Source organism: Cherax quadricarinatus, chromosome 8 (assembly GCF_038502225.1).
Source record: "Cherax quadricarinatus isolate ZL_2023a chromosome 8, ASM3850222v1, whole genome shotgun sequence".
Classification (NCBI taxonomy): Eukaryota; Metazoa; Arthropoda; class Malacostraca; order Decapoda; family Parastacidae; genus Cherax; species Cherax quadricarinatus.
Window position 1 is genome coordinate 56,664,366 of NC_091299.1, and position 15,462 is coordinate 56,679,827.

Genomic DNA, 15,462 nt, shown 5'->3' on the forward strand with positions numbered 1-15,462 from the left:
AATGCCTGTGATTTTAAACTGATGGAAGATAGAGGTATGGGTGTGTGTGGGAAACAAACAGGTTCAACACTAGGGCTGGAAAAAGTAAATGTATAAAAAGCATTCATCATGAAGTTATAAATATTTGTAGATGAATGGTTCAGAGAACCGACATGTTGATAAATTAGACACATGTGCAACTCTTGGGTATCTTTATTGAGGAAACGTTTCGCCACACAGTGGCTTCATCAGTCCATACGTAGGAGAAACTTGAAGAACAGGAGGAGAATGAGGTAATCAGTCCCTCAACCTTGAGTCGAGATGTTCAGTCCATCAATCATCTATTCAAGATTGATGGACTGAACACATCGACTCAAGGTTGAGAGACTGATTACCTCATTCTCCTCCTGTTCTTCAAGTTTCTCCTACGTATGGACTGATGAAGCCACTGTGTGGCGAAACGTTTCCTCAATAAAGATACCCAAGAGTTGCACATGTGTCTAATTTATCAAGTTATAAATAAAAACAATAGATCATGTCAGCAAACAAAGGGGGACAGCAGAGGGCAGCAAGGGACTAGCTCCCTTAAGGTTTACTATACTAATAGCAGGAGTGTAAGAAATGAGATAGATGAGCTAAGATTAATTGCAAGATTAATTGCTAAGATTAATTGCTATAACAGAGACCTGGCTCAATCTGAAAGATAGAGAGATGCCCTCTGAGTGTCACATACAAGGCTATAAATTATTCCACACTGACAGGGTCAACAGGAAAGGTGGTGGAGTAGCGATGTATGTCAGAGACAATTTAAATTGTTGTGTTAGACATGATATAAAATTAGAAGCGTCAGCCACTGAATCTGTTTGGTTACAGCTTCTCGAGGGCCGAGAAAAACTAATTTTGGGTGTGATTTACAGGGCGCCAAATCTTGATAGGGAGTGCAGTAAACTTCTATGGGACGAAATTCGTAAGGCATCTACGTACGAAAATGTTGTGCTAATGGGAGATTTCAACTATAGACAGATTGACTGGAGCAATTTGACAGGAAATTTAGAGTCAGGTGACTTTCTTGATACGATCCAGGATTGTTTTTTAAAACAGTTTGTGACAGAGCCAACTAGGGGAAATAACCTCCTTGACTTGGTTCTTGCCAGTAGGGAAACACTAATTAATAATCTTGAGGTTAATGATGAGCTTGGGGAAAGTGATCACAAATCACTCAGTTTTAATATATCATGGAATTCCCCTAATAATGGCAATCAAGTCTCTGTCCCTGACTTCCGCTTGGCTGATTTCATAGGACTGAAAAATTACTTAGGTGGGCTGAACTGGAATGACCTGACTAAGGGTCAGGTAGGTGGTGATGGTTACCGATATGACGCTTTCCAGGGCATAGTTCTAGCTGCTCAGTCAAATTATGTTCCAAATAGGGAAATCAGATCAAACAAAAATGATCCTAAATGGATGAACAATAGATTAAAATATCTAACTGGTCAAAAGAGAGGCACATATAGGCAAATCAAAAGAGGAGAGGGGCAATTAAGAAATTGATATATTCAGTTAAAGAGAGAAATAAAAAAAGGAATTAGAAAAGCAAAAAGAGATTATGAGGTTAAAGTTGCAAGAGAATCGAAGACTAACCCAAAAGGATTCTTTCAGGTATACAGAAGTAAGATCAGGGACAAGATAGGCCCACTCAAAAGTTCTTCGGGTCAGCTCACTGACAGTGATAAGGAAATGTGTAGAAGTTTTAACACATACTTCCTCTCAGTTTTTACTCAGGGGGATACCAGCGATATTCCAGAAATGATAAATTATGTAGAACAGGACGATAATAAACTGTGCACGATTAGGGTCACAAGTGACATGGTCCTTAGGCAAATAGATAAATCAAAACCTAACAAATCCCCAGGCCCTGATGAACTGTATGCATGGGTTCTAAAGGAATGTAAAGAGGAGCTTAGCAACATATCACTACATATCACTACAAACTGGCATGGTGCCAGATAAGTGGAAAATGGCAAATGTGATACCTATTTTCAAAGCAGGTAACAGGTCCTTAGCTTCGAACTATAGACCAATAAGCATAACCTCCATAGTGGGAAAATTTATGGAATCAATAATTGCCGAGGCAGTTCGTAGCCACCTTGAAAAGCATAAATTAATCAACGAATCTCAGCATGGTTTTACAAAGGGGCGTTCCTGCCTTACGAATTTATTAACTTTTTTCACTAAGGTATTTGAGGAGGTAGATCATGGTAATGAATATGATATTGTGTATATGGACTTCAGTAAGGCTTTTGACAAGGTCGCACATCAGAGACTATTGAGGAAAATTAAGGCACATGGAAAAGGACGAGAATTTTTTTCCTGGATAGAGGCATGGTTGACAAATAGGCAGAAGAGAGTTTGCATAAATGGGGAGAAATCAGAGTGGGGAAGCGTCACGAGCGGTGTTCCACAGGGGTCAGTGTTGGGCCCCCTGCTGATCACAATCTACATAAACGACATAGATGAGGGCATAAAGAGCGACATCAGCAAGTTTGCCGATGATACCAAAATAGGCCGTCGAATTCATTCTGACGAGGACATTAGAGCACTCCAGGAAGATTTGAGTAGACTGATGCAGTGGTCGGAGAGGTGGCAGATGCAGTTTAATATAGACAGATGCAAAGTTCTAAATGTTGGACAGGACAATAACCATGCCACATATAAACTAAATAATGTAGATCTTATTATTACGGATTGCGAAAAAGATTTAGGAGTTCTGGTTAGCAGTAATCTGAAACCAAGACAACAGTGCATAAGTGTTCGCAATAAAGCTAATAGAATCCTTGGCTTCATATCAAGAAGCATAAATAATAGGAGTCCTCAGGTTGTTCTTCAACTCTATACATCCTTGGTTAGGCCTCATTTAGATTATGCTGCACAGTTTTGGTCACCGTATTACAGAATGGATATAAATGCTCTGGAAAATGTACAAAGGAGGATGACAAAGTTGATCCCATGTATCAGAAACCTTCCCTATGAGGATAGACTAAGGGCTCTGAATCTGCACTCTCTAGAAAGACGTAGAATTAGGGGGGATATGAATGAGGTGCATAAATGGAAGACAGGAATAAATAAAGGGGATGTAAATAGTGTGCTGAAAATATCTAGCCTAGACAGGACTCGCAGCAATGGTTTTAAGTTAGAAAAATTCAGATTCAGGAAGGATATAGGAAAGTACTGGTTTGGTAATAGAGTTGTGGATGAGTGGATCAAACTCCCAAGTACAGTCATAGAGACCAGAACGTTGAGTAGCTTGAAAAATAGGTTGGATAAATACATGAGTGGGTGTGGGTGGGTGTGAGTTGGACCTGATTAGCTTGTGCTACCAGGTCGGTTGCCGTGTTCCTCCCTTAAGTCAAGGTGACCTGACCTGACTAGGTTGGGTGCATTGGCTTAAGCCGGTAGGAGACTTGGACCTGCCTCGCATGGGCCAGTAGGCCTTCTGCAGTGTTCCTTCGTTCTTATGTTCTTATAAGTGGGTGTGAGCTGACCGTTGCAGTGTTCCCGATCAAGATGAACATTATGGATCAATTAAGGTACCGACAGGTTGGTGCTCAAGGACCATAATTAGGCAACAGGGGTTAGGCGGCTATTCCAATGGTTTCGCCTACAAGGTGATACCCATTAGTTCGAATACCGAAGTACCCCCGGCCGGGGAACAGTTGAAGAAGGCGGATGATAATCAGTCATCCACCCTTCCAGTCCGTAGAATCGGGGTTGTCCAGTCCACTCGACCTGGAAGTTCAGTTCAATGGTCCAGGAACTAATCTGAAGATTCAATCCGAACAGTGCGGAGGACTTATACTTGTACGGAAGGAGAGGTTGCAGCTAGTAGGTAAGTCTTGAGAATGTAGCCACAATGAAGGTCAGGTCCTCAGATCCAGCAATTCTCCAGCTTAGCGTTACAATCAGGTGTTTTCTGTAACTCAAGCTTGCCAAAGTGTTGCAGTGAAATCCGAACAAGGTGAATTTCCATTAAAATGGTATAACAATGACCACGGGTTGGTAGGTTAAGACACATAGGCAATAGTTTAGGCCGGCTGAATTCGTCGGTTTCGCCACCCTCAGTAGGCTACGCTCGATCGCCAAGTTACTGAGTAGGCCAGGAACAAGTAGATAATAACGATGTAATCAGTCCATCACCCTTAAAGTCCAATGGAATTTACGGGTTGTCGGTCCCTCGGCCTGGAAAAGTTCGTTCCTTAGTCAAGAGAACCTATCTTGCGAATCAAAATCGACAAGTGCGGAACTTATAGCTTGTCGGAAGGAGGGTGCAGAATTAGTAGTAGTAGTGAGAATGTAAGCCTTCTGGGGAGTCAAGGTCCCTCATCAGCCAGTCAACAATTCTCCCTTAAGAAAAGTTGTCCAAGGTGTTTTCTGTATCAAGATTGCCAAGGTATTTGGCCAGTGTCCGGGGACAGATGGGAACATTCCCTGGTGGTACAATACCGACGGGTTGATGAACACATGACAACAGTTAGGCCAAGTTAAAACGTTTCGCCTAGCCACAGTAGGCCTTGTTCCAGTCCGAATACACAAGAGAAAGTTCGGCCCGAAGACCAGGTAGGAGAAGACGATTGTAATCCAGCTGATCCACCCTTAGTCGTAGGCGGTTGGTCAGTCCCTCGGCCTGGAGAAATGTTCCAGTTCCATAAGGTCACGGAACTATCCTGAAGCTCAAGCGTGGCCGGTGACGGAAGACTTCTGCCTGTTCGAGAGAGAGGGTGCAAGAATAGTCGTAATTAGTGAGGAATGTGGCCACTGAGGTCAGGTGTCTCAGATTGCAAACAATTCTCCTTGAAAAGTTTGTCCAAGGTGTTTTCCCTGTATCCAAGATTGCCAAAAGTGTTGCAGCTGTCCGACAATGATGAACATTATGGTATACAATACCGACGGGTTGGCTAGGTAAGACACATAGGCCCAACCCAGTTATCAATTTTCTTTATTCGACGGTTTCGCCTTATTACAGGGGTAGGCTTCTTCGAATCGAATACAGCAAATGAGCAGGCTTGGTAGAAGACGATGTAATCAGTCCATTCAGCCCTTAGTCGTAAATTTGCCGGTTGTCGGTCTTCGGCCTGGCCGAAGTTCAGTTCCGCTAGTCAAGGAACTATCTGAAATGGGATGAAGCGACAGTGCGGAATACTTATGCCTGTGCTGGAAGGAGGTGTGGAAATAGTAGTCTGGTATTGTGAGCTGTAGCCACTAGAAAGGATGCCAGGTCCCTCTCAAGATCTTCAATTCTCGGCCGAGATGTCAAGGTGTTTTCTGTTATCCAAGATGTAAGTGTTGCAGTGTCCGACCAAGATTGAACGCATTAAAATGGTATACTAATACCGACGGGTTGGTAGGTAAGACACATAGGCAATAGTTAGGCAACTTTTGTTCGAAACCGTTTCGCCTACACGGTTAGGCTTGTTCAGTCGAATACTTGAAGAAGTCAGGCAGGAACAGTCGAGAAGACTATGAATAATCAGTCCAATCAGGAACTTAGTCGTATTTGAGGTTGTGTCAGTTCCCTCGGCCTGGCCGAAGTTCAGTTCCATAAGTCGGAACTATCTTCTGAATCAAGCAATTGATTGCGGTAAGACTTATACTGGTCCCGGAAGGAGAGGTGCAGAATATTGGTAGTTAAGTTGAAATGTAGCCAGGCGAAGGTCAGGTCCTTCAGATCCAACGAATTCTTCATGTAGGGTTTGTCCAAGAGTGTTTTCCTGTAATCTGATTGCCAAGTGTTGCCAGTGTCCGAACATCGAACATTAAAATGATTGCTAATATTTGACAGGTTGGTGGTAAAACACGCACTGTAACAGTTAGGCCGGCTTTAATTCAACGATCTGCCTACACGGTTAAGAGCTTCCTTCAGTCTTGTACCAGCGTAAGGCATTAACTGTGAATACGATGTTAATCAGTCCATCACCCTTAGTCGTAGGAATTTGAGGTTGTAAGTTCCCTCGGCTGGAGGAAGTTCAGTTCCATTGATCCGGGAACCTATCTGAAGAGATTCAGCGACAGGTGCGGGAATTTAACTTAAATACTGTCGGAAAAGGAAGAGGTGCAGCGATAGTGAAGTTAGTTAGGGTGAGAATGTATCCACTGAAGGTTCAGGTCCCTTCTTCAGATTCCAGCCAAAATTCTCAACTTGAGGTTTGTCCAGGTTGTTTCTGTATCAAGGGATGCCAGGTATTTGCAGTTGTCCGAACAAGAATGAAATATTATGGTGGCCTGGGTGTTACCGAACAGGTTCGGTAGGTGAACATGCAGAGGTAACAGTTGAGCCAGCTTTGGGTTCCGAAAACGTTTTCGGCCACCATTGGGGAAACTTCTTCCAGTCGGAATACAAGAAGTAGGCAATAACGGTAGTGAAGACTGATTGTAATCAGTCATCACCCATAAAGTCATGTTGGGAATTTGAGGTTGGTCAGTGGGACCCTTCGAGCCTGGAGAGTTCAAGTTCCATGGCCATCAGGAACTATCTGGAAGATTCGTGCGACAGTCGGGAGACAAAAATACTTGTCGGAATTTAGGTGGAATCAGTAGTAGGTGGTGAGAATCCTGTTGGCTAACAGAAAGGTCCAGGTCCCTGGTCGAATCCAAGAAATTCTCACCTTGAGTTTGGTCAAGGTGAATCTTGTATTCAAGATGGCCAAGTGTTGAGCTGGTCCTACAGATGGAACGATATGGTATACGTACCGACAGGGGCTTGGTAGGTAAGAGACATGTAGGCAACAGTTCAGGCCAGCTTTGGGTTCCTAAACCCGGTCAGCCTACACAGTGGCTTTCTTTCAGTCGAATACAGTGTAGGCAGGAACAGTTGAAGACGATGTAATCAGTCCATGACCCTTAAAGGTCGGCCCATTTGAGGTTGTCAAGGGTCCCTTGAGGCCTGGAGAAGTTCAGTTCCATAGTACGGAACTATCTGAAGAATTCAGTCTGTACAGTTGCGGAGACTTTGTGGTCGGAAGGAGAGGTGCCTGAATAGCTAAGTCCCATGGTAGTGAGAAATGTGGCCACTGAAGGTCCCAGGTTCCTCTCAGGATGAACAATCTTCATTGGAAGTTTGTCTTAGGTGTTTTCTGGTGTCAAGATGGCCAAGTGTTGCAGTGTCCGACAAGGGATGAACCTGGAGAGGGACCTGAGAGGGACCTGACCTCAGTAGCCATTCCTCGGGCTTACTAACTACCTCTCCTCCTACGGATGCCTTGGGGGGTGATACTAACTCCAGGCCGAATACTGATTAACCTCATCTTTGTATATAGTTCTAACTGTCTTCCTATTATGTTCCTAGAATCTGGTAGTTGAATAAAGGCCACTTGGATGCCGACGTCTAGTTACAACAAAGATATCAGATGGTTGCCACATGTGTCCTTAGCTGGATATTGTCGGTATTTTATACCTCTTGGCACTACTTACTGCTATTTGTGGCCTCTCCTTTGACCAGTATTTAGGTGTCCTGACTGTCGCTTGAATCTTTCCTGACATGGAACTGAACTTGGTCAGGCCGATACTGACCAACCTCAGAATTACAGGCACAAGGGTGAATGGACTTGGTGTCTTCTCACTGTTCCCTGGCCTAGTTTTCTGGTATTCGACTGAAGTGGCCTACTGGTAGCCAGAGCCCGGGAAACGTCAGGAATAAAGTTTTGCCCAGAACTGTGCCTATGTCTTACCTACCAGCCTGGGTTCAATTCCCGGTGGGGGTATGGCTGTTGCAATGTTCAATCTTGTCGGACCTGCAATTACTTGGCATCTTGAATGTCACCTTGGACAAACTGAACGGTGGTGGGATCTTGGAGAGGGACCTGACCTTTCGAGTTGGCTACATTCTCTCTATACTGTGCCACTGCACCTCTCCTTCCGACGGTATCGTCTCCGCTGCTTGTACGGCTTGGATCTTCAGATAGGTTCCTGACCTGTGGAACTGAACTACCTATCCGGTGGGATGACAACCTCATTCTACCCGACTTTGGGGGTTGGATGGAATTGATTACATTCGTGGTTCTCTACTGTTCCTGGCCTACTCTGGGTATTCGGACTGAAGCGCCTACTGGGCTGGTAGGTTTTGAGACGTTTCGGAATAAAGTTGCCTAACCTGTTGCCTATGGTTGTCTTAACCTACCAGCCTGGTCCGGGGTATTGTATGGCCATTTTAATGTTCAATCTTGTCCGGTCAACTCAACCTTGGCATCTTGATACAAGTCACCTTGGTTGACTTTTCAAGTGAAGGAATTGTTGGATCCTGAAGGGTTCCTGACCTCAGTGGCCATACGTTCCACTGCTGGTGTTATTCTGCCTCTGTTCCGACGGTTATTTAAGTCCACTGTCGGCGATCTTCAGGCGGTTGTATTCCTGAACTGCCAACTTTCCTCCATCCGGTGGTCGGCAAAACCTCAAGGTCTACCGACTAGGGTTGGATGGAATCTATTGATTGGCATCGTCTTGGTCTAGTGGTTCCCTAGCCTACTTTCTGTATTCATTTTGAAGAAGCCTACCAGTTATCCAACAATATACGTATAAAGAAATAAGGTAAATTGATAATTTTTGTAATCGGCGAACTTGTAAGAGCAGTGCGATGTGTGGAACCTAGCAGGTAGTATATTGTGGGTTAGGAGCGGAGAAGTCTTATATATTTATAGTTACAACTGTTGCTAAGTGCATGAGAACGACCAGCAGCGTATTCTAAATCCTTGTATTCTCATACGACTGTATTCACGTAAGCAAGTTCTCACACTGTGATACAGCACGTGCACGTATGTTCTGACACAACAGCCTCACATGGTGGCAGCGGTTGAACGATTGATTATTAATGATAATTGGGATAAAGAATATCAAGATCGTTAAGATGTGACTGATTTATGAAGTGATAAGATATAATATTGTGACATTATTTAAAGAATAAGTCTCTCGAGTTCTTTGACGGATTGAGGAGTATATTGTCTAACATTCTTTCTGCCTCAGTTAAAGCGTAAGAATATATCAGTCCCTTAGTTGGAGTGATTTATCTAAAATAGATTTAGAGTTTAAATTCCCTTGTTTGAAAGAAATTGGGACAGTGTTGAGAAGGGAAATTACCTACGCAGATGAGAGCTGTCATTTAAACCGGAGGGTTGAGTTACCTTGACCATAAGTCAGGTCAACCCTTCCTATATGGTTGTGCGGTTGTGTTTGTTTACTAGACCCGAAGCTCACCTACCAAAATTCCTTTATATTCTTCTGTATTTATATATGTCATAAATGCAGTGTTATGTGTGCAATGAAAAGACAAATACGATTCATATGTAGGAAGGTGAATATTAGACACGATTGCATATAGGAGTGGAATGACGAATGATTCCTCGTTAGGATCAAGTGATGGTCGAGAAATACTTCCCTAGCGAAAAGTTTCTGTCGTGAATACTATAACTTCAATTATGTCTAGTTCAGTTACTATTGCTGCAAATTCGGGAGTATTAATTTATTCAACCCTAACTGTCACTAACCCGCTGTTCTCATATTTTAAAACTGTTGGAGCCTATATGATGCATCCTTATTGTTATTCCGTATTTAACTGTGTTATTACCAATTCTGATTAATTCCCTCTTCCCCACTACTGTGCCCATCTCCTTAGTCTCAACTGTAGTCCCCTCATCATGTTCCCACTTGTGCTGTCACTAGTACTGTTCCCACTTTTTTTCCCTATACTATGTCAAGTGTTGCTCCTATTAGTATGAATATCACCACACACTCCACTGGTGTAATCCCTGCTATGAGCTCCTCTATTTATTCCCCTACTGTGTCCCAGTCTAATAATCCTGTGCTCCTGACCCAAACCCAACTTCTGGTATTCCAGCCTTTCCAGGTCAGCCACACCCTAACCCCAAGGTTTTCTCAGCTGCCCGGCGCTCCTACTCACATCTCACCTGCTACCCCATTATACTTGAGTGCTTACCTCATAACACAACCCCTGAGGTGGAGAATGCTGCATATGACAATCTTCCGAGTAGGGTGATAGAGTCTAGAACCTTGGGTAGTTTTAAAAAGAGATTGGGTAAGTATATGAGTAGACCTTCTGCAGTGTTCCTCCATTCTTATGTTCTTATGTGGGACAGCGATGAAGAAGTTTCTTGGCAAGAGGTTCAGCTATGTTATAGAAGCTCTTGTTCTGGTTGAAGTGTTAGATATACAGATAAGTGATGATTCCAGAATTCTTCGGTATTGAATGTTGTCATTTCTGGCGATAAGTGACTTGTAGAGTGTATATATCTGTAGTGGAAGGAAGGTAGGATAGAGGTCGGCCTAGGAAAGGTTGGAGAGAAAGGGTAAAGGAGGTTTGTGAGCAAGAGGCTTGAACTTCCAGCAATTTTGCATCAGTGTGTAAGACAGTAACGAGTGGAGACAAATGGTTGTTATGACTTGATGTGCTGTTGGGGTGTGAGTAAAGTAACATTTATGGAGGGTTTCAGGAAAACCGGTAATCTGGAAATAAGTCCTGGAGATGGGAAGTACAGTGTCTGCACTTTGAAGGAGGGCTGCTTATGTTACAGTTTTTTAACTATAGTGTAGGTGCACCTCTGGCAAGACAATGATGGAGTAAATGATGATGAAAGTGTTTCTTCTTTCCTCGGGCCACCCTGCCTTATTGTGACCACGAACAATAATATATATATATATATATATATATATATATATATATATATATATATATATATATATATATATATATATATATATATATATATATATATATATATATATATATATATATATATATATATACTGATTGTGGAGGCTGGTACACCAAATGGGAATAAGAATGATTTTTTTTTATATTTTATTTCAGAAACCTTACAAAAGTACAAATGATGCATAATAATAGTGCAGGAATACAAAAACATTCTTTTACGCTGCTAGTAGCAGGTTGTTCCTGGAGGTAACAAGTATTATAACAACATCCTGTTACAGCAAACAGTACACGCAAAAATAAAACTCACTAAAGTATTAGTCATTTATAGGTGCCGCCACGCAAACTGTGACCAAAGAAACACACCAAAAGGAATTTTTACATGAGTTAACAAAATAAAAAAGTGTACCTGTCATAACCTATTACAACAATAAACAACATACAATGCACACCATCACAAGGTTATTAAAGTTAAAGTTGTAACACATGAATAAAGCCATAACCACCTTTAACACACACAATATATTTACAACACAAATCATGTCAGTAAAATATAAAAACCCTAACTAAAGCTACCATAACTATAAAACAAAGACAAAACGCGAACGTACCCGTTGTGACAGGTTACAGAGTAATGGTTAAAGTCGTGTTACATTCTAGCCTAACCAACAGGAATTCTGAAGGAACTTATGATTCCTTATGCACAATAACCATGGAAAAACAGTATTTTAACATTATTAATTTGTTAAACCATCAAGTACAATAATTCTTGTACAGAAAACAGAACAACATACATGTAACACACAATAATAAAATAAACCCCAAAACAAGCTTTCATAACATAATAAAACTCAGCACATCAAAAGGGTTTAACACCAAACCCTACACAGAAATTAAACCTCCCACATATGTATGTAAACCGAAACTCTTGCCCACAAAATTTTTGGTATAAACTCCTTAATAAACATGGTATAGACCCGAGACCTATACATACTCTTAAAAATTACCACATAGAACCTCCAGCAAACAATGAAAGTTAAACATAATACAAGACAAGTAGTAAGTATAAGAGCCGCTGTATCTTGCCGGTCACAGAAGAACTGACATGTATCTCAGAAAAAATTTATGTTGAAACCAATTTGCCATATCTGATTACTTAAAAACGAGATCATAAGGGATCGGTATCCTGGCTATCAAGGAAGATTTCTTACACAGTGAACATAACCATCAGAGTTAGAAAAATTAACCTTGTAAGCTACTCTTATATCTCACTATGACAAACATTCCCGTGAAACAGAGCTTACCATTCACACCAAACTGCCACCACCTTCCTCTTACACACCACAAAAAAAACAGCGTCAAACAACCCCCCCCATTACATCCCCCCAGAAGGAGACCACCCCTTTGCCCATCCTCAGGGACCCCGACAAAGGGAACCCACAGTGAGGTTCCTATAACCTTCCGGGAAACTTTTTTCCCAGGACGCCCCATAAACCAGCATATTCCTACACTTCGTCCTATAGACTCTAGCCGCCAACGCCTTTATCCTCGTATCACCCCTTAATTCCCTCATTCCCCATGAGACATCCATATAGTCTATTATGGCATACATTATAGCCCTTCCCACATCAGTAGGCACTCCCCATACATCTAATAGTAAAGCCTTTAAAAGCGGCAAACGTCCCCCCCCCAACAATCTGATAACCCCACCCATCCATGATCTCACCCCCTCCAAGGAGGGACAAAAGAAGACCACATGAAATGCCGTTTCAACATCATCACAAAACTGACAAAAAGCCTCTTCCACCAACCCCATACATCTTAACACCTCCTTGGAGGCCAGAATCCCCGTGATGAAACGATACACTAATTCTCTTTCCCTAGTCGGTATCCTAAGCTTACTAAAATCTTTCCAAAAAAAACCCCAATCATATGTTGGATACACGGCTACCCCTTGCAAAATTCCCTGACCTCCCACTACCCTCACCAACCTTTTCACTTTGATGTTATCCACCTGTTGCACTGTCAATAAAAATCTTAACATATCTTCACAAACCCGCAGGTTCTTGCCACTCCACCATTTACGTGCCTCCTCCATAACTCTGCCTATGTTAGCTCCCCTCACACCCCCTCCCCTAATATACCTCTGCTTGATATATATAGCCATTACTCTCAGTCCTAATGGCAACAAACCTAAACCCCCTCTTTGAACATCCATCATAACTACCTCCTTACTTAACCATGCCCTCCCAGATCCCCACACAAACTTTAGCACCCACCTCTGCATTTCCATAATGTCCTGTACTTCTATGGGAAAAACCTCAGCCACCCCCCATACCTTGCTATAGACAAGTGAATTTACCACCACTACCCTCTGATGTAAAGCTAGGTCCCTCGCACTTAAACCTCCCAGTCTACCTAAAACCTTACCCGTGACAGACTCCGATTTTACCCTTCTGCAGGCCTGCACCCCCTCCATATACCATATTCCACATACCCTGATTCTATCAACCACTGTCCATCTTAACCCCATCCCCAAGCCCCCCCATCCAATTACCCACCTCTAGTAACCTTAATTTCAACATATTAACTCGCATCCCCGTATTCATACCAAACATCTGAATCACGCTACCCACCCTCCTTAACTCCTCCTTACCCCGTAGCAAAACAGTAGTATCATCCACATACCCAACGATGCCCCCTTTGCACCCCCCCATCTCCTGTTCGTCCATCACCCGCTCAACAGATTCATAGAAAGAATTCTGCACACAAGCAAAAAGCAGCTGCGATAGTGGGCAACCCTGCCTTAAACCTCTCTCCATCGGTACACTTTCACCCAACCTCCCATTGACCTGTACCCTCACCTCCACCTCAGTATACAGGGTGTTCAACCACCTCACTACCCCCTCCCGAAACCCCAACCTCTCTAAGCAAACCCCTAAAAAATCTCTGTCCACGTAATCATATGCATTCTCCCAATCTAAGCCTAATATTCCCCCTCCTGTACAACTCTCTAGAAAATCCCTAATAAAACCATGTCCATCCCTCATCCTTCTCCCCGGAATCCCCAACTGCCCCTATGTAACACTAAACCCAACACTTTTCTCATTCTGTTGCCTAAAATCTTAGCAAAAATCTTGTAATCCGAGCACATTAACATAATCGCATGGTAATCATTCAAAACTCGGCATTCCTCCTTTTTGGGCACTAAAACTGTGACACCCGTTCTTTGCGATTTTTTCCATCCTCCCACAACTCAACATGCAATTCAAAACCGCTACCAGACAATGCCGTACACTCCCTCAATGACACCTATAAAAATCGTTCGGTATGCCATCTATCCCAGGGGTTTTACCCTGGCACAGCCCAAAAACTGCCTCCTCCATCTCCGCTACACTAATACTACTCTCGAGTCTGTCACTGTCCTGCTCACTTATAACCCTATTAAACCTCACATCCCCAAAACGTCCCTCACCCACTCCCCCACCATCCCTCCTCCATTTCTCTCTAAACCAGAAATCGGCATACAAACTGATATGTTCCGTGGTGGATAGGCCTTGACCCTCCTCAAATTCACCCCTCATCCCCGGTACCTGCCACTTTATACACCAAGGTGGTTTTCGTCTGCCTTTCCTTAAACTTCCTGAGTACAAATCCCGATGGCCTATCCCCCCTTAAAACATCCTCCAACCCTGCCCTAACTCTAAGTGCCTCAAACTTTTCATTATGGATTTCTGCCAACCTATTTCGCAAACGTTCCATGTCCTCACTCCGCCCCACCCATTCCTCTGTGTAACAGTCATTTAACTGACCTTCAAGATAATTTTGTAGACCATAGCTCCACCTCGCCATCTCCTTACCCCGTACTTTATAAAAATCCACGATTCCAACTTTGGCTCTCATTTCCCACCAATCCAGCAAATTCATATCCTTATTTCTAGTCTCCCAAAAGGATTTCCACCAATCCTCAAATCCTGTAGCATCACCCTGGTCCCTAAGGAGCCTCACATTCAATTTCCAGTATCCCGTATAAACTCGCACTATACCATCTACCCTCAAATCTGACATAACAGCACGATGATCAGAAAAACCCACATTTATAGTCCTCACCCTCTCCACACCTATTCCCTGCCTAACATAAATCCTATCTAACCGTGCCTCATATCCCCTATGAATAAAAGTGTGCTCCACTCCAAATCCCCTACTCCCCACCACATCTACCACTCCAACATCTCGCAAAACATCTCTCAAAACCCCCAAAACACAACTCACCCCCCTCGGAACCACATCCCCATTCATAATTACACAATTCCAATCCCCGCCAAGCACCGTAAAAGCTGGTAAACCTCTCAAATGATACACCAAGGTATCGCGTACAAAATCCACCTTCGCCCTAGCATTACTAGTTGCTGGCATGTACACACCTACAAAACAAATCCTCGCGGCCCCCCAAAACTCATCCACCCTGACAACCCTCCCACCCCCCTCCTCCCAACCCAGGATACGCAAAGGACTGGTCTCCTTTACCGCCACAGCCACACCTCCTTTCAACCTCAAAGCATCACTGGTAAACAACCTATAACCTTTCAAAACCAACTCACATCCTAACCTATGGTTATGTTTCTGCAAAAAACAGACATCAATACTAAATCTCCTTAAAAACCACTCTAACCATACCCTCTTGACCTCAGTCTTAAGACCGTTTACATTGAAAGTTGCACACCTGAAATTACAAGAATGGCGGCTTACCCCTATGCCGCTGAGGCTTACTT